The 24,389-nt window shown below is 41.2% G+C and overlaps 1 protein-coding gene across 3 annotated transcripts in view; it reads left to right on the top strand.

The window, feature by feature from the left end:
- Window positions 1-13,968: 13,968 nt before the first annotated feature.
- The window catches only part of LOC128734148 (muscle calcium channel subunit alpha-1), a 1,300,390-nt gene continuing 1,289,969 nt past the window's right edge, over window positions 13,969-24,389 (top strand). For all 3 annotated transcript variants that reach the window (XM_053828190.1, XM_053828187.1, XM_053828188.1), the window contains exon 1: window positions 13,969-14,047. The gene's annotated coding sequence lies outside the window, so the exon portion shown is untranslated. The remainder of the gene's footprint in view (window positions 14,048-24,389) is intronic.

The following is a 24,389-nucleotide window of genomic DNA, read 5'->3' as shown; positions in this document are numbered from 1 at the left end:
TAAGAAGTTTTTCTGCGCGTCAGTTTTTCTCTTCATGTTTAGTCTATTTCTCCTTGTGTGGATTTATTTCTCATTTCTGGCAGCAGTTCTGCTCATTGTGTTGAAAAAAAATCAGAGAGGTTGTGTACAAGTCACGACCGCATATATAGGTGACGCAGGACTACGTAAGTGTCTTTGTAGTGATAGTAGCATGTATTCATGCTTGTAATCATTCGATTCTTCATGTATACATGCTATATGCAACATATATACATGCTACATGCGTTATATGTAACGTTTATCAAAGTAGTAACATTGCATACCCTCAATTCTCAAAAGATTGTGAATTTGAAAACAATTTAACAAAATCAAGAACACAAACTATTACTTATCCATGGTTTCCCACGTTGAAGGGATTTTACCAATTGATTCCTATTTTATCAACAGCACATCTTTTCACTACACTTCTAATGAAACGGCAAGCATGCGTATTCATACAGAGTCGTATTATAACCGAACACTACAGCACATAGCACATTTTTCCAACACAGATATCAAATTCGCCGAGGTTTAATCGTCTCGCAGTAAAGAATTTGCGATCTGTTGGGACAACGAACTTGTGTCATTTTTTTTGGCACACTTCCCTAACACAGACATCAGATTGGACTAGGTTTAATCGCGTTCGTAAGAAATCTGTTGGCTCGAGGGGGCTTTGTCACTCTCTCTGGCGTACTTCCCAAGCAAGGACATCAAAATGGTCTAGGTTGAACCGCGGTGTTGAGAAATCTTGTTGAAACGAGGAAACTTCGTCACTTGTTTTGGCTTACTTCCCAAGCACAGATATCAAATTGGTATAGGCTTAGATCATCGTAAAGAAACTGCCAACCAATCACGAAGCGAGAATTCTGGTAAAACATAGGTTTTCTATTTTCAATTTTTCAATAGTTCAACATCAAGACTCCATACTTTTCTTCATTTGGGTCAATTCTTAGAAGATTTTCCGATCGATTGGTGTAAGAATATTGAAAATCGATCGGAAAACCGCTGAGTTATTAGCGCTCAAAACCTTTCATTTTTTGTGACGCTCGCATTTTTCGATTTTTTGGAATGACACCCTATCTCAAAACTTGCCGTAAGACGTAGTCCTACGTCAAAAAGTTGCACTTTTTGCACAATGAGTGAGGAAATAACAAGCTTGGGCCCATACATTTTCGAAGAAACCCTGAATGCTGCCAGGTATGTAGAAAACCATCTTCCCATTCTACTGGAAGACGTATCGCTTGCAGCAAGGCTGCGCATGGTGTTCCAACAGGATGGCACTCCGACGCATTCAACGAATGTGCTGAAACATTATTTGAATGACACTTTTCAAGAGCCGTGGATTGGCCGGAATGGGACTATTGTTTGGCCCCCAAGGGGTCCGGATTTGACCCCGATGGATGTTTCCCTATGGGGATATCTCAAGCAAGACGTGTATTCCGTGCCAATCGATTCACGCGAGCAACTTATTGAAAGAATTTTTACTGCTGCACAAAAGGCGCAAAATAAATTGTTGGAGATCAATCTTGCAGAGCATATTAAACGCAGAATCGCCATTTATGCTGTTAAAAATGGAGGACACTTCGAACAATTTTTTAAATAAAACTTTGGAAAGAAATTAAACATTATTTTAATTTATCACAAAAACAGTTTTCTAGAAGTCATGCCGAAGCTTTATTTAAAATAAGTTTACTACTTGATCTGTTTACTTCACTTGTCAGAACATCACCTGCTCGCGTTTGGCTGGTCAACGTTCAACATCTAAAGCAAGACTCCTGCTCAACTGCTGTTGATGCTGTTTTTTTATAACCGTCGTTCCGTGATGCATCACACGCGGTAATCTAGTACGCTATATGGGTGACGTATGAATTCGCGCAGTTTTCGGATATCAATTCTACACCCAACACGATACGTTTAAAATTAAATTGCGACGAAGTTAAAAGAGATGGACGTTTCTTGTCAAAGAACGAATTGTAGAACGCTTCTAGAGCTTTGAATTGGTGGATAAAAATAATCAACTTTATCATGGTTTTTAGGAGAAATTTGATTAAAAACACCAAGAGAAACACTCATTTCTAAGCTTTTTGCTTCTGAAAAGTTATTACATTTTATAAAGTCACACTTAATTCCAAAATAAAGTCTCGGTAAAGTAAAATACCGAACTACACAAAAATAGGTCTGTTTTCCCGTGATATCGGTAAACATTTCTCATTTTACCGTAACTTGGAATATTGTTTTACTGAGATATCGGAACTGAAGCTTATTTACCGAGAAAGATACTGCAATCTTATTTGCCGAGAAGATCAGTAAAACAGTAAATCCCTGAGCTCAGTAAAATAAAGTGCCGAATCTAGGTACTTCAATATCGTTTCAACGAAATTTCGTTAAATGCTACTGAAAAAAGCAGGGGCTTGCGATGGGTGCCATGTTTTTGTTGCCAACATCTCAGCACATCTTGACAAGGTTGGCAGCAAATTTACCTGTCAGACGGGCGATTTTCCTCCTTTTCCTGCAATAGCACCCTTCGTTAAGTCGACTGTCAAACACTGTTCGTTAAGATAGGGATAGCACCCCGCTGGAAGAAGCCACAAACTGTTTTACCGAGATTTCGAAGAGCAATATCAAAACTTAACTGTGAGCGATGGACAGCAGTTTCGTTACCGGTGAAGTTAAAATTGTGAAAATGGATGATTTTTTTCATAGATTGACATCGATTTTCGTGAAATACACAAGTGTACGACAGTATTTATAGATCAATGGTGGATCTGGCAGGAGAAAATTCTAACCGCGGCATCTCTTCAAAGAAATTTCGGATGGTAAATGGAATGTTTATGAATGTGTGAATGATTTAACGTAACGCATAAATTCTTGCAGATTTTTTTCGATCCATGGCTATCATTCGGTCTAAGGACCCTACCTACCGGAGGCTGTAAGCGCACGCGTGTTGCAGCTGCAACACAGGAAAATCCTTTGAACGGGTAGTTGGTGCAATGGATTGGAGTAAGCTTTTTTAATTACTGTACTGAATTTTGGAAGATAAAATATGTAAAACATTTCTCTAGGTAATCGTCAGTACCCTCCCAACCCATAACGTGAATCCAGTGCTAATAATTCGTGGTGAAATTTTGCAGTGTGGAGGCCAATGCGTCATCTCATGGAAAGAATACAACATCCCCGTTAGCTGCCATGCAGTAGTAGGCTCTCTTAGACTATGCGAATGCTACGATGTATTTGCCACCAAGTGCATACCCAGCGACAAGAAATTCTTTGTGTTTATCAGAGCAACAATTTTTTCAGTAGGCAAATTAACCACTACAGGTGAAAAATTTGCTCGTTCTACCTATTAACTTTGCCTTTATATTTATTTTAACTTTGCCTTTATATTTCAATAGTTTATACTATTAACTATAGTATTACGCTGTTAAACAATAATTGTTTAAAATAAAAAAATGCGCATATTGGTTAATTATGATAGTTTTATGGTTTTATTCAAAATTTTATTGATTTTCATAAACTTATTAAAAATACCGAGTTTTCAGCATGTAGTTCGGCATTTTCAGCTAGTGAAAATCTCGTTAAAATTTGACAGTTTGGGTCGCTTACGCCTTACGAATATTCGGCAATTTCAGCCGAGTTTCAGTGTTGATTACCGGATATCTTGGGAAAATAATACCGAGATTGTCGGTAAATTTTGACAGTTGTTTAGTGTTTTGGATTTCCAAAATCTCGGTGTTGCAATGTTTTACCGAGATTTTCGCCGAGATCTCAGCTGTTGGGATTTCGGCAATTTATTTTACCGTGCTCGGTGATAAAATCTAATAGGAGGTTTAAGAGCAAATTTTAATATAAAATTTTCTCAGCTTTCGAATGAAAGTAACAGAATTGAGCTAGCTGGCATAGTTTTTGTACTAGAGTGATTTTAGGGCAAACAGAACCGAAAACTAAAAATCTTAATAACTCTGTAACGATTGAGATTTGACCATATGCGTAGAAGGATTTTTTTCATCAAATATGGTCCTATATCACCCCCTGAAATATTTGCACTGAGCTACCTAACACCCTGTATAAGCTCTAACAAGATACTCATTACACCCTAGAAGCTATGAGCACACCGTGAACCCGATCACTCTGATTTCAATAAAAAACCCGATTTAATCCACCTAGTGGTGAAAGGAACCTTTGTTATACGGTCTTACTTGCTATTTGAGATAGAAATCGACACGGCTTCGGAACATAATTCATCTATTGGTTATCGTTACGTAGTGCGTTGGTTTACATAAAATTTTTGAAAATTGAATAAGTTTACAAAATTTGAACAAAATAGGAACAGTTAAATTTTGATAGATCCTTTATTCATGAAATTGCTGAGTAAGGATAAGTAAGTTGTTATCAATCTGAGTAAGTGCAAATAAAAGTAAGTTGTAAGAGGAAATCTTATTCTTTAACATATACATTGTCTAGTAAAGGTCTAGTTTATAGGTTTTTGAACTATGCATAGTGTCCTGTAATGCTATTCTATTTGAATCACATCAGTAGAGTTTTCTTGAATAATTTTCATCAATTTTTATAAACCTTCGGTTACTCGGTTACTCACGCTGTTGTATTTGATACAACACGTGTAGGTTTTCCAACTCAATTTTGTTATAAAGTTTAAAATACATCCGTCTGCTGGTAGTCGAGTAATTCGGAGTCAAAATTAGGGTATTCTTTATACTCAAAGTTCTACAGTTCCTAAACAAGCAAACATACAGGTGCACTATTTTCAGCAAAGTTGTGTATTTTTATTATTTGTACAATTTTGTAGTACATAAAAAAGTTATACAACAATTACAAAAAGAGCAAAAATAGAAAAACTGATTTTACAAATACATATTCTATCTTTGCTATTTTCTATCTTTGCTGCAGAGATAGAAGGTTACTGTCTTCAGCAAAATTTCTTGTAATAATATGCTCTATAACTTTACAGAACACATCAATGTGTTATATTGACACTGAAGAAAAATAAATTTTTTATTTCACTTTTAGGGGGATTAATAAAAATTTAAATTCTACCAGACGATAGAGCTTTCAATTTCAAGAAACTCTTCCAAAGGTTTGATAAACTTAAAACCAAGTTTTCCCAGTCAAAACTCCCTTGCACACGTTTTCTTTGGTTTGGGACTATTTTGCGCGCGAGTAACTGTGTTACAAAAGTTGGCGCGAGTGTTCGAGGGTTAATATATTTTGACCGGTAAAACCAATTCTTATGAAATTTTGCATATATATTCGTAGTGTCAAAACCTCTCGATTGATATTAAAATAATTGAAATTAGGTAAATTTTCTTGGTTGAAATCATTATAAATTATTGTTTATTTTGGTGTGGTGTATACGGTTGCTCATAACTTTCAAATTAAACGTCCAATCAAAAAATCATTCAATAGTGATCTATTAGGATATATTATCTTTCAAATGAGACTAATAGCGCATAAATCGGTTTGGCCATCTCTAAGAAACAGGCGATAATTATTACCTTGTCAAAACAGGTTTTTTAAGGCTAACTTTTAAACTACTTGTTTGTTTTCAATAACAAATTCCTGAACAATTTAGCTTTAATAAGGGCTTTCATATGATACTAAGATCGTTGAAATCGGTCATGTAGTTCCGGAGAAACCCATGTCACGTATTTTTCATATTTTTGCTTATAACTTTTAAACGAAACGTCGTATCACGAAACAACTCAATAGTGATCTACTAGACAATAATACCTTTCAAACAAAAGTAATAGCGAACGATTCGGTTCAGCCATCTCTGAGAAACAGGCGATAGAAAAAATCATTACATTCATACACACACACAGACATTGCTCAAATCGTCGAACCCTATCGATTGGTATATGTGACTTGGCCCTCCGGGCCTCGGATCAATTTCGTGTTTTTCGACCAATTTTTAAACCTTTGTTATAGTATAACAAAGGTAAAAACAATTCTTATGATCTAACTAAGTTAAAGGAGTCGAAATAGTATAGGGATACCTCGATATGAGACAAATAATTTTTTCAAAAAGTTATCTTATATCGAAATTGTCTTATATCGAAACATGATTTTACCTTTGTTATTCTATAACAAAGGTTTAGGAATTGGTCGAAAAACATGAAATTGATCCGAGGCCCGGAGGGCCGAGCCACATATACCAATCGACAGGGTTCGACGATTTGAGCAATGTCTGTGTGTGTGTATGAATGTAATGATTTTTTCTATCGCCTGTTTCTCAGAGATGGCTGAACCGAATCGTTCGCTATTACTTTTGTTTGAAAGGTATTATTGTCTAGTAGATCACTATTGAGTTGTTTCGTGATACGACGTTTCGTTTAAAAGTTATAAGCAAAAATATGAAAAATACTGAGCAATGTCTGTGTGTGTGTGTGTGTGTGTGTGTGTGTGTGTGTGTGTGTGTGTGTGTGTGAGTGTGTGTGTGTGTGAGTGTGTGTGTGTGTGTGTGTGTGTGTGTGTGTGTGTGTGTGTGTGTGTGTGTGTGTGTGTGTTTTTTTTTTTTTATTTATTTATTTTTTTTTTTTTAACGAGTAGGGAAATCTGCTATCAGACACCTGAAAAGACAGCTCAGGGAGTGGGGTTTGGTATCCCGTGAAGATCGTGGAGATCCAGACCCACTAAAACCCTACTCGAGTCTCCAGCCTCAATCCCCCCTGGAACCACCTTATCGGTATTACTTCAGGGAGGGGCTATTGTGCTTAACGCACGCTCTTAGATAACTACTGGATTATGGTAGTTAGGCTGTTTATTCGCCGTTGATCGGCTTTCCAACGATTTTGTAGCTCAAGTACGATCTGGGTAGCAGCCGCATTGACCGCACCCCAGACGTCCGAGCTAGAACACATCCTTTGGACTAAGTTATCCGGAGTAGTGTCCTGTCCGCTAACTGCCATCATGTTGCTTCTCGCGCCCTCGAAACGAGGGCATATGAAGAAAGCATGTTCTGCAGTTTCCTCAACGTCCGCGCATTCAGGACACTCGGGGGACTCCGCATGCCCAAATTTGTGCAGATACTGTCTAAAACAACCATGCCCTGACAGAATCTGTGTCAGGTGGAAGTTGACTTCGCCATGACGCCTGTTGACCCATCCGGATAGTTCCGGGATAAGTCTATGTGTCCACCGGCCTTTTGTGGAATCAGACCATGCCCGCTGCCATGTGATCATCGAGGCCGATCTTGTGGTACTCCGTATGCCTCTAGTTCCACGTTGGTTGAAGCACTCTACGTCCTCGCTGATGATGATACCAATAGGCATCATACCCGCTAAGACGCAGATTGTGTCATGTGAAACTGTGCGGTACGCACTCGCCACTCTTAAGCACATGAGACGATAGGTGCTTTCCAGCTTGGCTAGATAGCTTTTGGTACCTAACGCCGATGACCACACCGGCCCGCCATACCTGAGTATGGACTGGACCACGTTGGCTAAAAGCCTTCGCTTGCTGCCATATACCGCAGAGCTATTAGACATCATACGAGACAATGCCGAAATAGCTGTGGAAGCCTTCTTGCAGGCATAGTCGACGTGGCTCCCGAACTTGAGCTTGTCGTCGACCATGACTCCAAGGAGTTTTAAGAACCGCGTTGACGAAATAGTGCAGTCCCCGACACTGATATTTGCTTGCTGCACCGACTTGCGGTTGTTAACCACGATAACCTCCGTTTTTTGATGCGCTAGGTCCAGTTTCCTGGATCGCATCCAATCTTCAACAATGCTTATAGAGTGAGCAGCCGTCAACTCAACCTCTCTGATAGATTCACCGTAGACTTCCAAGGTGATATCGTCCGCAAAGCCGACAATCGCCACCCCTACCGGAAACTTTAGCTTCAACACCTCGTCATACATGACGTTCCACAACACCGGGCCCAGTATGGAACCTTGCGGAACCCCTGAGGTGATTGGAACGCATTTCTGACCATCCTCCGTGTTGTAGCATAGCACACGATTCTGGAAATAATTTTCAAGAATTCTGTACGGCGACACCGGCACTTGGACGTTCCGAAGCGAGCTGGCTATGGAGTCCCAGCTAGCGCTATTAAACGCATTTCTCACGTCGAGCGTGACAACTGCGCAATAACGAATACCTGTCCTCTTGGGCTGGATTGCCACCTCGGCTGTCTTAGTGACAGACAAGATGGCATCCACCGTAGATTTGCCTTTTCGGAAGCCGAATTGGTTCCTTGACAGACCGTTTGTACCCTCCGTGTACTGTACGAGTCTGTTAAGGATAACCCTCTCCAGCACCTTGCCGGCAGTATCGAGTAGACAGATCGGCCTATATGACGAGGGGACACCCGGAGGTTTTCCCGGCTTCGGCAATAGGACCAGGTTCTGTCGCTTCCATCTGTCCGGGAAGTGGCCAGCTTCCAGGCATCTATTCATTACTGCCCCGAATAATTCGGGAGCCTCTAAAATAGCCGCTTTAATGGCCATATTCGGGATACCGTCTGGCCCCGGTGCCTTGCTCACCTTTAGGGATTTAGCGATATCAATTAGTTCCTCGTTCGTAACCGTCACTTCCTCCCCGACCTCCAAACCGCCGTCGCCCACGTTACTTTGGATGTTCGGCTGGGAGGCCGACCATCCTACGCTATGGTCTGAGATACTGGAACGTCGGCCGTGGGACGACTCAGCGGCCTGGGGCCAGGGCCTTGGCTCGTGGCGCGGAAAGAGGCCCTCGATGATCCGCTCCAGCATCTCTGGCGATTGCTCAGCGGGCGCCATCACACCCTTGGTCTTTGCCATTACGACTCTGTAGGCATCACCCCACGGGTTCGCATTGGCACTAGCACATAACCTTTCAAAGCAGTCTCGTTTACTAGCTTTTATCCCGCTCTTAAGCGCTGCGCGTGCAGCAACGAGTGCTACTCGACATTCAGCCCTGCTTTCATCCGAACGAGCTCTTTGCATAATTCTCCTCGCACGAAAGCACGCTCCGCGGAGTTCCGCAATTTCATCTGTCCACCAGTAAGCCGGTGACCTGCCATACCTAGGACGACCTTTCCTAGGCATGGTAGCGTCACATGCTCGCGACAGTACCTCAACCAAATGATCAGCGTTCGGATCGGGCATACCGCGATCACCGCACTCTCTCCGGATCGCTTCCACAAATACTTCGGGATCGAAGTATGATGTCTTCCATCCACGGGTGGTTGGAGTGTTGGCCCTACTCGCCGCCTGCCGCCTCGTTATCTGACCGACACCATAGCGGACCGCCTGGTGGTCACTGTGAGTGTAGCCATTATCTACCCGCCAGTCTCCTATCAGACCAGGACTGCCGAAAGTCACGTCGATGATAGACTCCGCACCGTTCCTACTGAAGGTACTTGTGTTGCCGACGTTGGCCAGATCTACGTTAAGCTTTGCCAGAGCTTCAAGCAGAATCCGACCCCTATGGTTCGTGCGACGACTTCCCCACTCTACCGCCCAAGCGTTAAAGTCGCCCGCCACAACCACCGGCCTTAAACCAGTCAGCACAACTGATACTCGGTCTACCATCCGCGTAAACTGCTCGATAGACCAACTCGGCGGAGCATAACAACTGCAGTAGAACACTCCACCCACTTTGGCAACCGCAAATCCCTCGTCTGCAGTTGACACAACCTCCTGAACCGGGAACCTGCTTGTTGTCCATATAGCCGCCGTCGCAGACCTATCCGAGACCCAGTTGCCGTTTCCGGCAGGGACGCGATATGGATCCGAGACTATGGCAATGTCCATTGCTGACTCAGAAACTGCTTGGTGTAACAGCTGCTGAGCTGTGCTGCAGTGGTTCAGGTTGAGTTGTGTCACTTGCACTATGAACGTGGCTTAGTCGCCGGCACACCGGCCGGGCACCTTGGACCTCCCGTTACGTGCTTTGCGTCCCGTTTACCGGTACAGATCAGGCACTTAGGAGGCTCCGCGCAGTCCTTTGCTTTATGGCCAGCACTGCCACATCTCCTGCACAACTGGCTCCTATCTGGCCCCTTGCAGTTCCAGGCTTTATGTCCGTGCTCGAAACACCGGAAGCAAGCTTCCGACTGCTTCAGCACGCTCAGTGGGCATACCGACCACCCCACTTTTAGCCTAGCAGCTTTCAGGGCTTTGTTTCCGTCAATCAGCGGAAGTCGTATGGTGGCTACCTGGGTCCCGGCCGGACCCTTGCGTAGGCGAACCGCCTCGGTTGCCACCACCACTCCACTTTGCTCTTTGAGAGCTTGTACGACCTCACGCACTTCGGTGATCTCGTCCAGGTTCTTAAGCTGGAGAGTCACTTCTGGTGTGAGAGCACGTACCTTCACTCCGTCCCCGAGCACTCCTTCCGCTATTGGCTTGTATGCGGAACTCTTCTTAGTGGCGTCCTTCTTTAACTCGAGGATCATATCGCCCGTGCGTGAGCGGCGGATGCTCCGTACGTCCGCGCCCAGATCCTTGAGTAGGGCGTCTCCTCTCATGGCCTTCAGAACCTCCGAGTATTTCGACCCGTCGGTTTTCAGGATAAGAGCGTCGCCCTTCTTCGCTCGCTTTCTTGCCGGTTTAGGTGGAGCAGTTTTTTTACTGGAGCCTCCTCCGCCTTTTCTCTTGGCCCTAACCTCGGTCCACGGGCCGCCTGTCTTGGAGCTTCCCGCTGGTTCATCGGTTAGCTCTGCCAACCCGCTAGCCTGAGGGCTTTTACCGATCAGGCGTTTTTTCGGTCCGCCAGGGGTGCTATCCCCCGGAGACTGTCTCGGGCGCTTGGCGGATGCCTTACCGCTGCTGGTAGCGCCTTCCGTAGCCTCCTGGGCCGCGTTACGACACTCCGTCAACGGGCAAGCGTCCGTTTGTACTGCCTTCGACGCCTTCACGGTCACCTTCTTAGCCTCTCCTGCACGCGCCACTTATTCCTCTTATGTGTGTGTGTGTGTGTGTGTGTGTGTGTGTGTGTGTGTGTGTGTGTGTGTGTGTGTGTGTGTGTGTGTGTGTGTGTGTGTGTGTGTGTGTGTGTGTGTGTGTGTGTGTGTGTGTGTGTGTGTGTGTGTGTGTGTGTGTGTGTGTGTGTGTGTGTGTGTGTGTGTGTGTGTGTGTGTGTGTGTGTGTGTGTGTGTGTGTGTGTGTGTGTGTGTGTGTGTGTGTGTGTGTGTGTGTGTGTGTGTGTGTGTGTGTGTGTGTGTGTGTGTGTGTGTGTGCGTGTGTGCGTGTGTGTGTGCGTGTGTGTGTGTGTGTGTGTGTGTGTGTGTGTGTGTGTGTGTGTGTGTGTGTGTGTGTGTGTGTGTGTGTGTGTGTGTGTGTGTGTGTGTGTGTATGTATGTATGTGCGGGGCGCAACTTTTCTATCGCCTATTTCTCGGAGATGGCTGAACCGATTTGTTCGCTATTACTTGTGTTTGAAAGTTATTATTACCTAGTATATCACTATTGAATTGTTTCGAGGTCCGACATTTCGTTTAAAAGTTATAAAAAAAAGTAAAAATTACGTGACACGATTTTCTCCGGACCCAAATGACCGATTTCAACGATCTTGGTATCGAATGAAAGCTCTTGTTAACACTAAATTTTTCGGATAAATTTTACTGAAAACAAACAAACAGTTTAAAAGTTATGCTTAAAAAACCTGTTTTGACAAGGTAATAATTATCACCTGTTTCTTAGAAATGACTGAACCGATTTAGACGCTATTAGTCTTATTTGACAGCCAACATAACCTAAAAGATCACTATTGATTTGTTTTTTGATTGGACGTTTAATTTGAAAGTTATGATCAATGGAATACAACACATTAAAATTTACAATAATTTATAACGATTTCATCTAAGATGATTTATCTAGTTTGAATTATTTTGGCATCAAATTAGAGATTTTAATGCTACAAATATATCTGCAAAATTTCAGAAGAATCGGTTTTGCCGATCAAAAGATATTAACCCTCCAACACTCGCGCCGACTTTTGTAATTCGGTTACTCGCGCGCACAATGGCCCAAAGCCAAAAAGACATGCGCATTAGAATTCTGACTGGGAAAACTTGGATTTAAGTTTATGGAACCTTCGGAAGAATTTCTTAAAATTGAAAGTTCTATCGTCTGGTGCAATTTAAATTTTGATTAATCCCCCTAAAAGTGAAATAAAAAAATTATTTTTCTTCAGTTTCAATATAACACATTGATGTGTTCTGCAAAGTTTTAGAACATATTATTACAAGAAATTTTGTTGAATACAGTAACCTTCTATCTATTAAGCGAAGAGAGAAAAATCTTATTCATTGTATATGAATTTGAAAGATCAGTTTTTTCTATTTTAGCTCTTTTTGTAATTGTTGTATTCCTTTTTCATGTATTACAAAATTGTATAAATAGTAAAAATACACAACTTTGCTGAAAATAGTATACCTCTATGTTTGTTTGTTTAGGTACTGTAGAACTTCGATTAAAAAAAATGCCTTAATTTTGACCCCGAATGACTCGACTACCAACAGATACATTTTAAACATTTTATATTTGCTGATTGTGTTGCTGCATACAGACACCATTTTTACATATGAAGAAACGAGAGAAACTTCCAGGGCCAATCGTGGTACAACTCACATGCTGATTGCTTCGTTTCTGTGATGTCAGTTTATGCTGATCTATTTGCCCAACAATTTAAAGTATTAATGCATTGAATAATTATGGCATTTTGCTCATAACAAGGTAATTGAAGAATATACGTTAGTTAAACAGAGATTTGTAACTTTATAACAATATGGCATTTAAAAACCTACACGTGTTGTACAAAATGCGTGTTGTACAGCGTGAGTAATCGAAGGTTAATAAAAATTGATGAAATTTATTCAAGAAAACTTTATTGATGTCAATCAAAAATAATGGCGTTACAGAAATTTATGCGTAGTTCAAAAACCTATAAACTAGACTTTTACTACGCAATGTATATGTTAAAGAATAATATTTCCTCTTATAACTTGCTTTTACTTGCACTTACTCAAATTAGTAACAACCAGCTTACCCTTACTCAGTAATTTCATGAAAAAGGATCTATCAAAATTTATAGGTGCTGCTATTTTGTTTAAATTTTGTAAACTTATTCAATTTCCAAAAATTTTATGAAAACCAACGCACCACGCAACGTTAACCAATGGATGAATTATGTTCCGAAGACGTGTCGATTTCTATCTCAAATAGCAAGTAAGACCGTATAACAAAGGTTCCTTTCACCACTAGGTGGATTAAATCGGGTTTTTGCAAACAATTTTTGGATTAGCAGTCGCCAATTTTACTCTGTGTTGTGTGTCTCTGTGTCTCTTACGTGTTTTGAACTATTTATTATTGTTTGAGCTATTAGTTTTTTTTTATAATTTTTAGGGTTATTTTGAAAATTAACTCTGGTATCGTTACCAACTATGTTAAAAGGATTTGTCTTATATCGAGGTTGTTTTATAACGAGATTGTCTTATATCGAGGTATCCCTGTATAAGTAAATTCCAACATTAAATTGAATGTTGTTAAACGTTTTTATACATGGAATAGGGTAGATGAGACATTTAGGCCCATGCGCTATGCGCATTTTTTTGCCACCTAAGGGCCAAATCAAATAGGGTGGGTCAAAATAGAGAACGTGTAACGCATGAATAAAAATATCTCATTTACTCTACCACATTTGTATATAAATGTGCATAGTACCTATGCATATCTTTATGCATATCTCATTTTCTTTCCTGTGAAACTGAGGCCGGCTTTGCTGCTAAAATATAAAATGTTTGCGCTTGCGCAACCAGTTGTGTGAGCACTTGAATCTATTTTCAATTCTTTTTTCAGTTTTCCGAATGAGATAGACGTGGAATGTTATAAGAATCTCATTAGAACTTTCTTTCAAAAAGTCGTAGGTTTTTAAAAAAATATTTTGTTATGGTGTTTCACGCGAATATTATAGCAATTCCTTATAATTTAATCGTTCGGTGATACTGATAATATATCAAAAATATAAAATAAATTTGGGAGCAAAGTTAATTATTAGCACTTTTAAATGTGCATGCTGCGAACTCTCAGGTAAGCAATAACCTGATGTTCTGAAAGTATAGGAATGTAGCGGCTATTAGTTTTCAATATTGCAACATTTTTTTCGTTTGTTTATAATTAGATCGATCGTTTTTTGAAGGCATCTAACCAGCTTGCATGCATGCGGTCTTGTTTGCTTATCATCTTGAAACAGGGCTCATCGTTATCATATGACTTATTGGTGGATGCAAAGTGTGGCTGTTACATGATCGTGGCTTTTAATTTGGATTTAGTCACTTTCAATTATGTTACAAACAAAAACTAATTTATAGAAGTTTGCATAAAGGTGATATTAGCATAGCATCTAAGATCTAACTATATGTTCCAAACAAAACAGCTCGTTGTCAAATTTCTATACAACAAATTATAGTGATTCCATGGAGCTTCACAAATCGATTTAAAGTTTCTGTTTTGACGTAGGACTATGTCTTTGATTTCTATATTGGGGTGTACTAGGATAGCATAGCATAGTTTGACCACCCGTGAGTTGCCCGTGGTTGACCTAGATCAGCTGGAATTGCACGAAGAACCATCAGAATAATACTTGGGAGCAGGTATGTTCCGATAACCTTGACTCAATTTTGATTCATTTGACAGTTCTGTCTCAGCCGCGCAAATTTTGACAAAGTTATATATGGGCATTTGTAGAACTAGTTATCTACAATTTTGTTAAATAAGGGTTTGCTGTTACTTTTGTACGGTACTACAATGCTAGTATCTTATTAGTAACTAAGTGAACGTTCATTTAGTTATGAATGAGGTACTAGCATTGTAGCACCGTAACTACAAAAGATACAGCAAAACTTTATTCAGCAAAATTGTAGATAATAACTAATTCTACAAATGTCCCATAAATAATTTTGTCAACTTTTGCTCGGCTAAAATGGTACTGTTAAGGTGATACGGTACTGAATCCCAACATGGCCGAAAAATGGCGTCCTTGTGAGAATATAGGATATAGGATGTCCGACCATGTTAGATTCAGTACCGTTTCACCTTAAATGAATCAAAATTGTGCCAAAGTTATCGGACCATCCCTGCTTGGGAGTAGCAAATTATTCTCTGTGTGCATTTTCTGGTGATATAATTCTTTGTAATGATCAATAGCAAAGCTGGCCACACCCATGCAGGGAAAGGAATGTTAGCCCGACACTTGATGCTATTAGTGACCGAGGAATCCTCTGCATCATCCACAAGTGTCACAGGAATGAGTTGTTGTTAGTGGAAAGGAATTGATCTGGATCCACCGAGCACCGAGGCAGGTGGTGCGATCATTGTCATTCGAGGTCGCGTACGATTTGAGGACGTGCCTGGTTACGTGGCAATTGTGAAACCGATGTACCGATATAAGACAAAACTATGAGAAATCAGTTTAGCGCACCGAAAATTATGTGCTATCAACATGTTCGAATCGTTCGAAATCACGAGCGAGCAGTTATTAAGGGGGACCCTACTCTGGAAAGTCGGAAAATCGAACTTTTTTTTTTGCATTTTCGAGAGGCTTACCTATAGAAATGTCATGCCAAAAGGGTTTTTTGATAGCTGATCTCGTTGAAAAGTTTCATTTCATTTGTATAGGAGCCCCTCCCCTCTTACGCCGTCCATAAAATTGCTCTCTCGCCCCCTCCATTAAATTGCTGATCTTTTTATCAATCCAACGACTTATAAATTGTTCAGTTTTGTTCAGTAGTTTAGTAGTTATTAGCATTTGAAATCTTTCATTCGAACGTTCTATTTTAGTTTTTACAAAGTGCTACCCAGTCCCAGATAATAAAGAAAGACGTAGTCCTACGTCAAAAAATAATGGATTTTTCAAAATTTTTAGTCGTTTATGTCCCCTCAAACGGTGTATTTCGGCTACACGATTAGCAACGAAAACTTTCCAACTGGCTGACGAGGTGGCTAGCCAATGCAAAACAATACTTGAATCTGTTCAAAAGGTAATCGGGCATTGTAAATCAGTAGAAGCCCGCACACAGTCAGCTAATTGCGCTGCCATTACTGCTCCGCATAACTCGGCACGGGGTATGGAGAGCTCAGGCGAACAAACCTTTGACTTCGACATAAGAAGGTTGGTTATGGAAGTCCTATTACGATTCGACGATGTGACGTAAAGGCAGCATCCATAAGCCTTATCAGAGGCATCTGAGAAACAGTGCAGTTGAATATTTGCATAATTGTGCAAAATGACACGTCGAGGAATTCGAAGAGTGCTCAGCTCCTGCATTTCTTCTCTGAATATTTTCCACCAGTTTTGGAAATCTTGAGGAAGCGACTGATCCCACGTGAATTTCTCTGACCACAGTGATTGCAGGAAATGTTTTACCGAAACAATAACTGCACCTACAAGTCCCATTGGATCGAATAATCGGGGCCTTTCCGATAGCACAATACGTTTTGTTACTGGATTTGAATCAGACAATGGTGGTACCTTGAAGCCAAAATAATCAGACTGCGGATGCCAAAGTAAACCAAGCATCTTCACTATGTTCGATTTATCAATTTCTAAATCATCCTGTAGGTCCCTAAGTAACTCTGGAATGTGCAATATAATTTCTAGGTCACTCGAACTCCTCTTTCGTAGCATGAAACTGCCCGACTCAAGTAACTCAGTAAGCTGTTTACAGGTTGCTATAAGCTTATCTTTGCTATCATCACCGGTTAAACAATCGCCGACATAATACGCACGCTTGATCACATGTGATGCTAACGGATATTTCCCTGCTTCATCGTCTGCCAGCTGATAGACCACTCGCGTTGCCAAAAACGGGGCACACGAAGTGCCATACGTCACTGTTTTTAGCTGAAACGTTTGCAACCGGTCCTCAGAATTGTTCCTCCATACTATTTGCTGCAGCAGTCGATCCTACTGTTGTACTACAATTTGCCTGTACATTTTCTCAATATCAGCGGTGATGACGTATGTTGGTAACCGAAAGTTGATAATAACCGAGATGAGTAGAGGTTGTACAGTTGGGCCGATGTAGCACAAGTCGTTCAGCGAGATGTGGTTCGCTGATTTGCACGAACCGTCAAAGGTTACTCTGATTTTGGTCGTTTTACTCTCCGAGCGCAATATTGCGTGATGAGGGAGATAAAAATGCGGCACTGAAGAGTTCGGCAATACTTCTTTCATGTGACTCAGAGATTGATATTCGTTAATGAATTTACTGTAATCTGAATGAAGTTGCCTGTTAGATAAGGGCCTCTCAATTGCATGGAATCTTCTTCCATGCCACTGGCAACGACTCTCCTAGATACGAAAGTAGCTCCTCACGAATCGGCAATCGGACCACGTACTGACCGTCAGGGGCTCTTGAGTGTGTAGTGCGAAAATGGTTCTCACAATATTGCTCTTCTAACGATCATTGTCATTGTCCTTTAAAACTTTCCACTTCCCAAAACCGTTGTACGACTGCTGTTAGTTTATCAACAGTCATTGCAGCATTGCGTACCACAGTTCGAATAGGATTATGTTGGGTATGATCGAAAGCAATAGCGTAACCAAATACTGTTTTGCGTAGTATTGGTAGCTGTGGATCGATAGTAATCTGGTCATTTTCTAACAATTATATACTGACTACATACCAGGGGCGGACTGGCCCACCGGGCAACAGGGCAAATGCCCGGTGGGCCCCAGTAAAAATTTCGTCGTTACACAAAATGAGATTTTCCAAAATTTTTATTTCAGTTAAACTCTTTCTACGACTCACGAATGTTCAATTGCTGGGGCCCCATGATTTATGCAATCAACCGATTTGATGATTGAAAACTCAGCTTCAAATGGAACTGTTGGGGCCCCGAACATTAAACCAAAATTTCTCTTTCAATCAAACTTTTTCTATGCAACTGCAACTGTTGGGGCCCCGAACTTTAAACCATAATTTCTCTTTCAATTAAACTTTTTCTATGACTCACGAATGTCCGATCGCTGGGGCCCCATGATTTATGAAATCAGCCGATTTGGTGATTGAAAATTCAGCTTCAAATGGGACTATTGGGGTCCCGAACTTTAAACCAAAGTTTCTCTTTCAATTAAACTTTTTCTATGACTCACGAATGTTCGATCGCTGGGGCCCCATGATTCATGAAATCAACCGATTTGATGATTGAAAATTCAGCTTCAAATAAAACTGTTGGGGCCCCGAACTTTAAACCATAATTTCTCTTTCAATTAAACTTTTTCTATGACTCACGAATGTCCGATCGCTGGGGCCCCATGATTTATGAAATCAGCCGATTTGGTGATTGAAAATTCAGCTTCAAATGGGACTATTGGGGTCCCGAACTTTAAACCAAAGTTTCTCTTTCAATTAAACTTTTTCTATGACTCACGAATGTTCGATCGCTGGGGCCCCATGATTCATGAAATCAACCGATTTGATGATTGAAAATTCAGCTTCAAATGGAACTGTTGGGGCCCCGAACTTTAAACCATAATTTCTCTTTCAATTAAACTTTTTCTATGACTCACGAATGTCCGATCGCTGGGGCCCCATGATTTATGAAATCAACCGATTTGGTGATTGAAAATTCAGCTTGAAATGGGACTATTGGGGCCCCGAACTTTAAACCAAAGTTTCTCTTTCAATTAAACTTTTTCTATGACTCACGAATGTTCGATCGCTGAGGCCCCATGATTCATGAAATGAACCGATTTGATGATTGAAAATTCAGCTTCAAATGGGACTATTGGGGCCCCGAACTTTAAACCAAAGTTTCTCTTTCAATTAAACTTTTTCTATGACTCACGAATGTCCGATCGCTGGGGCCCCATGATTTATGAAATCAACCGATTTGGTGATTGAAAATTCAGCTTCAAATGGGACTATTGGGGTCCCGAACTTTAAACCAAAGTTTCTCTTTCAATTAAACTTTTTCTATGACTCACGAATGTTCGATCGCTGGGGCCCCATGATTCATGAAATCAACCGATTTGATGATTGAAAATTCAGCTTCAAATGGAACTGTTGGGGCCCCGAACTTTAAACCATAATTTCTATTTCAATTAAACTTTTTCTATGACTCACGAATATCCGATCGCTGGGGCCCCATGATTTATGAAATCAACCGATTTGGTGATTGAAAATTCAGCTTGAAATGGGACTATTGTGGCCCCGAACTTTAAACCAAAGTTTCTCTTTCAATTAAACTTTTTCTATGACTCACGAATGTTCGATCGCTGGGGCCCCATGATTCATGAAATGAACCGATTTGATGATTGAAAATTCAGCTTCAAATGGGACTATTGGGGCCCCGAACTTTAAACCAAAGTTTCTCTTTCAATTAAACTTTTTCTATGACTCACGAATGTTCGATCGCTGGGGCCCCATGATTCATGAAATGAACCGATTTGATGATTGAAAATTCAGCTTCAAATGGGACTATTGGGGCCCAGAACTTTAAACCAAAGTTTCTCTTTCAATTAAACTTTTTCTATGACTCACGAATGTTCGATCGCTGGGGCCCCATGATCAAATGGGACTATTGGGGCCCCGAACTTTAAACCAAAGTTTCTCTTTCAATCAAACTTTTTCTATGACTCACGAATGTTCGATTCTATGACTCACGAATGTTCGAATCAACCGATTTGATGATTGAAAATTCAGCTTCAAATGGAACTGTTGGAGCCCCAAACTTTAAACCAAAGTTTCTCTTTCAATTAAACTTTTTCTATGACTCACGAATGTTCGATCGCTGAGGCCCCATGATTCATGAAATGAACCGATTTGATGATTGAAACTTCAGCCTCAAATGGGACTGTTGGGGACCCGAACTTTAAACCAAAATTTCTCTTTCGATTGAACTTTTTCTATGACTCACGAATGTTCAATTGCTGGGGCCCCGTGATTCATGAAACCATTTAAGTTGAGCTGTTGGGGTCCAAGCTCAGAAAATATTACTAGCTTCAATTCTGAGTATTTAAAAGTAGAATTAGTATTTCATCCGCAGTTATTTGACTACTTATAAATATCGAACTGTCGGGTTAAGCTCCATACTTAGTTTACTTCAGTGGCGATGTCTTCTCTGAAGTCTACGGTCTCTTCTTGATTCTATGATTAAAATAATTTTGGTTACTCTTTCGTCGGGCATTCTAGACACGTGACAATCACAGCGCAGACTGTCACACTGTACTATCTTCATTATAACAGCATATTTACATTCTTAATACAGCTCGTGGTTCATGCATCTGCGCTACACGCCATTTTGGATTTTGCTAAACTTTACGCTAAAACCCCAAGCTTTCGTCGATCAGCTTCTTTTAGCGTCCATGATTCATGTCCGTAAAGGGCCACCGAGAGGATTAGTGTTCTCTAGAGCATCAGTTTATGCGAATTTGCAAGCTACAGGACTTCAGCTACAAAATGTAATACCTCCGTAAAGGCCAATTCGCAGCTGCAATTAGTCGTTTTATTTTGCGACTTACATCGTTGTCACATATCACGAGCATATCAAAATATATTCAGTTCTTCTTCGACACCAACACCATTTGGATTTCCACGCCATGTACTTCGTTTTGGCGGTGTTAATGGTAAGTCCCAATTTCTCAATAAATGGCCTAAAGGCTTCTTTCGCCGCTGATTTCGGTAATATCGACGTCATCCGCAAAATCAAGAAGCACGTGAGGTCTCATCTGCTATTCTGACTTATAATTTTTACTCATCCAGCGGCACACGAATCAACGTAACTAGTTCTGTGGGAAAACCATGTCCTAGCGTTAACTGTCACGCTCATTTCGTTTTACTGAATCGTATGCCGCCTTGAAATCCATAAAAATATGATGAATCTGCAAGTTGTATTCCCGGAACTCGTCAGTTACTAGACGCAGGGTAAATACCTGATCCATCGTGAAGCGACCCTCATGAAAACCAGCTTGAAACTCGCCGACGAAGAACTCAGCTAACGGACTCAGCCACACACGATAGGGAGAGCACCTTATAGGCAAAATTGAGCAACGTAATGTCTCGATAGTTTGTACTCTCAAGTCGATGTCCGTTTTTAAAATTATGGGAAATCCGATATTTATTTTCGTCCCATATTCTATTCCTGACAATGAGGTGGCGAATTGTTTCGTACAGCTGCTCGCTCCTCGTTTTTAGAAGTACAGCCAGGATACCATCCTTTACAGCAACCTTACCGTTTTTCAGCTCACTGATTGCTTTTTTGACCTCCTCCTGTGTTAATGGCTCCACAGTTTGGCCGTCGCTCAAAATTCTTATCCTGTACCTGCTGATCTTCCTGTCAACAGCGTCTGGAAATACTCTTCCACCTGGCTGCTACCGTCGTTTTGTCAGTAAGCAGGTTGCCAGCACTATCATTGCACATCACAGGCATGGCAAAATTCTTGCACCTGACCGCTTTGTAGAAACTCCGTGTGTTGTTGCTGGCGAACCTCTCCTCTGGACTGACGAGCACGTGCTCTTCGTACTGACATTTTTAGACGGTGGGTTCTTTTTTCCGCAGCTCTATCAGGACGAACCAAAAAGATTCGCGCAGAGTATCGGGCATTCCTCACATTGGAATCGTGAGAAGAAATTCTGCAGAGGATTCGCACAGAATACCTTACTTATAGAAGCAGAATTCTTATAGGAGAATCCAAGAGTTTAATCCCAGGGATAGCTATAACTCGGCACGGGAATCGCCTGCACTATGAACTGTTTTGTTCTGATGTGAAGACGAAGTAAGCTACTTATCTATATTGAACTGTTGACATCCTATCATTTATAAAATCCGCTTATTTGGTACTTTGATACTTAATTTGATTTGATACGCTTATTTGAAATATGAATGGGTGATAGATGAGGAAAACGTTGCATTGCTGGCAAAAATGCGCAGTGGCACTTATCAGAATGTGGAAAGTTCTCTTCCGGGTTCGCTGAAGCACGGTCAATAAAGAATCAAATATTCACGCTGCGGCAGATCCTCCAAGAAGTTCATGAATACAGAATTCTACGCACAATTATTTCATTGATTTCAAAGTTGCGTATGTTACCATCGACCGTAAAATCATGGCCATTCTAACCTCGCAGTGGACTTTATTAACGTGATGGTCCCTCAGGTGGGCTGTACAACATGTCGTTACAGGATGTTATGAAAGGAGCAACACACAGGCACAATCGTCAGTAAATCTAGTTAGTTCGTCTGCTTTGCCAATGAAATGGATATTGTCGATAGAACAACATCTGTGGTGGTGGCTGCAAAAACTAAAACTCAAAGTAGCGAAGATTGGGTTGAAGAAAAATGCGTCCAAACTAAAGTACCGTGAACCGCTAATATGACGCACACGCTAAAAGCTGATAACTCGGTCCTAATAACGACTGAGTTTGTTTTGTTTCGAGCATCGAGCCGCTATGCTGTCCATTCTCCCGATACTCGACACTCGACGTGCCTGAGTCGAGTCAAGTTGCACGGGGCCCCTAATCTCAAAGGCCCGGTGGGCCCTTTGGCTCCCAGTCCACCCCTGCTCATGAGGACTCACCAGTGCTAACTATAACGAGGCGAAACAGGTTTGGTATAGTAGGACATGCATCGAAGCATGGGTACGCATAAAAAAATTTAAGCTTATTGTTTACTCAATAACGATAAAGCACAGAAATGCAGTGCAGAATGTATGCTGTATTCCCGGGCAACATTACAATAGATGAATAATGTGGTCAAAGTGATAAGCCCATACAAAAAAACGCACTTAACGTAATTCTCTGTTCGGTAAATTGCAGTACCGATATCCGCTAACCAGGCACGGCTTGTTGCAACGGACCAGCCGGAAAGCTTCAGCAGCTATGCGATTAACGAAGCCGTTCGTGTATGGTCCTGAATCACGATGAAATACCACTCCAAGTGGCCAGCTGCAAGTGACGTGGGGTGCTTCTGGTCGTTTTGTTGTCGCGTGCAGCATATTTCCTGCCAATTCCAGAACTTCAGCAGCCAGATATTTCATCACGGCAACGAAACGAGTACTCCAGCTCCAACACACTGCACTGCACACACACTGCAAACGTGCACGAGTCGAGTGTGACTTTCGTTTGCTCTGGCAAACGATATTGGCAGTAGCTCAGCTAGCGTTTGAATAATGCTGTTCGCCAGCTTACCTCGTGTTATGACCAGAGCAATCGACAAGAATCGGCCATAGCTATTTTTCATGGTCCTTCATTCTATCATGTACGTAAAATAAAATAGAGCATTTCAATTTCAGTCTGAACAAAAGAGCAAAGTTACCAGTGAGCCATTCGCCTTTTGCTGCCAAAGAAAAATTACGCTACGTATTATTACTGTAGCATTGGTGATGGATAAATTTGTGTTGCTAAAGAAAACCGAGTGAAAAGCCCTAGGTTCCAAGTTTCCTAGGTTTCATCAATTACCGAAAACCGTTCTTGGAAGAATGAACAAATTCTCATATGAAGATGCAAAAGATGTTACTAAAACTATTTCATTTTATTGAACCCATGGTTTTATGCATTTTGAAGCTTGACCGAACACATTTACTTGGAGCTGGAATATTTGTTGGCTTTGGCTTTGTTGGCTTCATTGGCGGAACTAGCGCTCATTTCTAGGGGGGGCTATAGCCCCCGGAATTTTTTTCAACCGTTTTATTTCGTCGGCATATTAAAATTTAATGCACATTAATGCCTGGAATCTTAAAAATGTCATGCAAATAAACTTTACTCTGAAGTTATTCGTACCTATAGTTATCTAACTATTGGTTTTTCAAAAATTACAAAACTTAGTCAACTTTTCTAGGGGGGGCTGAATCTTTTCTAGGGAGGGCTTGGCCCCCCCTAGCCGCCCCTAGTTCCGCCAATGGTTGGCTTTGGTACCTTCCGAGACGACCAACTTCTTAACCACCAGCAACAAGCGAACAAAAGCGCGTGAGGTGATCGGTTACAATTATTTGATAAGAAGCGAACAATTAGATCAATCCAAATTAAATAGAATTAAAATCAGTAAGTGAAAATTCCTTAAATCTTCATGAACATGTGTTTCGTTCTTAAAAGAACGGTTTTTCGACGTGATATCTTGGAAATTTAAGCCTTCTTTTCCGTCTTCTTGGGCAGCAACGCTTGGATGTTCGGAAAAACACTTCTCTGAGCAGTGGTGACACCGGACAGCAATTTGTTCAACTCTTCGTTGTTGCGGATGGCCTACAAGTGACGATAATTGTGATCGTTTCGGTGTCGCGAGCAGCATACGAGTGCTACAGCTCCAACACCTCGCTTGGTGAATTTACTTGTCTTCGTTGCCTTATCCGTGGGAAGCAGCAACAGCTGAAGCTCCACAATTTTCGATCAGATTCTATAGGGCGTAAATTAAATACAATCATAAGGAAGCTTAACCC

Source organism: Sabethes cyaneus, chromosome 2 (genome assembly GCF_943734655.1).
Source record: "Sabethes cyaneus chromosome 2, idSabCyanKW18_F2, whole genome shotgun sequence".
In the NCBI taxonomy this organism is placed as follows: domain Eukaryota; kingdom Metazoa; phylum Arthropoda; class Insecta; order Diptera; family Culicidae; genus Sabethes; species Sabethes cyaneus.
Note: the sequence above shows the minus strand (reverse complement) of the source record. Positions and strands in the feature narration are given on the sequence as shown.